Source organism: Arachis hypogaea, chromosome 9 (genome assembly GCF_003086295.3).
Source record: "Arachis hypogaea cultivar Tifrunner chromosome 9, arahy.Tifrunner.gnm2.J5K5, whole genome shotgun sequence".
NCBI classification, from domain to species: Eukaryota; Viridiplantae; Streptophyta; class Magnoliopsida; order Fabales; family Fabaceae; genus Arachis; species Arachis hypogaea.
Genome location: NC_092044.1, coordinates 71978985 through 71981524, shown reverse-complemented (window position 1 = coordinate 71981524; position 2540 = coordinate 71978985). Strand labels below are relative to the sequence as shown.

Here is a 2540-nt window from a genome sequence, read left to right as displayed (position 1 = left end):
TCTCTAATTTTCGAAAAGATCTCATCCCTTTTTCAAAATTCTTTTTTAAATTAACTGATTGTTTTAAATTTTAATTTTAATTATATCTTATCTTTAATTTTCGAAATTCACTAACTACTTTTTCAAAATTATTTTTGAAATTTTCTATCTCTCCTCCTTTTCTATTTATTTATTTATTAACACTTCTCTTCACCTCTCTTCATCTCAAATCACTACCTCTCTCCTCACCCATTCTTCTTCACTCTTCTTCCCTCTTCTTCTTATTCTACTAACATAAAGGAATCTCTATACTGTGACATAGAGGATTCCTCTTTCTTTTCTTGTTCTCTTCTTCCCTATATGAGCAGGAACAAGGAAAAAGGCATTCTTGTTGAAGCTGATCCAGAACCTGAAAGGACTCTGAAGAGGAAACTAAGAGAAGCTAAATTACAACAATCCAGAGGCAACCATTTTGAAACTTTTGAACAAGAGAAGGAGATGGCAGCCGAACCCAACAACAATAATGCAAGGAGAATGCTTGGTGATTTCACAAAAACAACGTCCAAATTTGATGGAAGAAGCATCTCCATTCCAGCCATTGGAACAAACAATTTTGAGCTGAAACCTCAATTAGTTGCTTTAATGCAACAGAACTGCAAGTTTCATGGACTTCCATCTGAAGATCCTTACCAGTTTTTAACTGGGTTCTTGCAGATTTGTGAGACTGTTAAGACGAATGGAGTAGATCCTGAAGTCTACAGGCTCATGCTTTTCCCTTTTGTTGTAAGAGACAGAGCTAGAACATGGTTGGACTCACAACCTAAAGATAGCCTGGACTCTTGGGATAAGCTTGTCACGGCCTTCTTGGATAAATTCTTTCCTCCTCAAAAGCCGAGCAAGCTTAGAGTGGATGTTCAGACCTTCAAGCAAAAAGATGGTGAATCCCTCTATGAAGCTTGGGAAAGATACAAGCAGATGACCAAAAAGTGTCCTTCTGACATGTTTTCAGAATGGACCATATTAGATATATTCTATTATGGTCTATCTGAATTTTCCAAGATGTCATTGGACCATTCTGCAGGTGGATCTATTCACCTAAAGAAAACGCCTGAAGAGGCTCAAGAACTTATTGACATGGTTGCAAATAACCAATTCATGTACACTTCTGAGAGGAATTCCGTGAATAGTGGGACGCCTCAGAGGAAGGGAGTTCTTGAAATTAATACTCTGAATGCCATATTGGCTCAGAACAAAGTGTTGACTCAGCAAGTCAACATAATCTCTCAAAGTCTGAATGGATGGCAAAATGCATCCAACAGTACTAAAGAGGCAGCTTCTGAAGAAGCTTATGATCCTGAGAACCCTGCAATGGTAGAGGTTAATTACATGGGTGAACCTTATGGAAACACCTATAACTCATCATGGAGAAATCATCCAAATTTCTCATGGAAGGATCAACAAAAGCCTCAACAAGGCTTTAACAATGGTGGAAGAAATAGGCTCAGTAATAACAAGCCTTTTCCATCATCTTCTCAGCAACAGACAGAAAATTCTGAACAGAGCCCCTCTAATTTAGCAAACTTAGTCTCTGATCTGTCAAAAGCCACTTTAAGTTTCATGAGTGAAATAAGGTCCTCCATTAGAAATCTGGAGGCACAAGTGGGCTAGCTGAGTAAGAAAGTCATTGAAACTCCTCCCAGTATTCTCCCAAGCAATATAGAAGAGAATCCAAAAGGAGATTGCAAGGCCATTGAAGTAATCAATATGGCCAAATGCACAAGGGAGGAGAAGGATGAAAATCCTAGTGAGAAAGACCTCCTGGGACGTCTCTCAAACAAGAAGGTGTTCTCCATTGAGGACCTAAAAGAATCTGAGGCTCATATAGAGACCATAGAGATTCTACTAAATCTCCTTCTGCCATTCATGAGCTCTGAAAACTATTCCTCCTCAGAAGAGGATGAAGATGTGATGTGCGGAAAAAGATCCGACACAAAACTCACCGGCAAGTGCACCGGGTCGCATCAAGTAATAAAACTCACGGGAGTGAGGTCGATCCCACAAGGATTGAAGGATTGAGCAACTTTAGTTTAGTGGTTGATTTAGTCAAGCAAACAAGTGTTGGTTGTGTGAAATTGTGTTGACAGAAATTAAATTACAGAGAATGTAAAAGGGAGTGGGTGATTCGCAGGAAATTAAAGGGAACAAAAAAAGAAAAAGAACTGAATCTTAAAGTGCAAGTAATGTAAACTGCAGAAACTTAAATTGCAAGAAATATAAATTGCAGAAACTTAAATGGGTTAGGGATATGGGATTGCAGAAATTAACCAAGGAAAGTAAAATTCAACAAACGGAAGAGTAGAAGATGGATTCAATTAAACCAGATCTTAAACGAAAATGAAAATCAGCTTGGTGTAGCGATTAAACAAGGAAATTTAAAATGAAAATTCCAGATCTCAGGACTCAAGAGACTAGATAACTAAGTCTAGATCTCAATGCCTTCCTAGATCCAAGTTCTGAAAACAATTGCAAGAGAATTGAAGATCAAGCAGTGGAATAAAGGA

General features: G+C 38.1%; 1 non-coding gene across 1 annotated transcript; it reads right to left on the bottom strand.

Annotated features, from left to right (window-relative positions):
- Positions 1 to 876: 876 nt before the first annotated feature.
- On the bottom strand, positions 877 to 980 carry LOC112713591 (small nucleolar RNA R71). Its single transcript, XR_003158561.1, has one exon. It is a non-coding gene; the product is annotated as a small nucleolar RNA R71 (small nucleolar RNA).
- Positions 981 to 2540: the final 1560 nt, after the last annotated feature.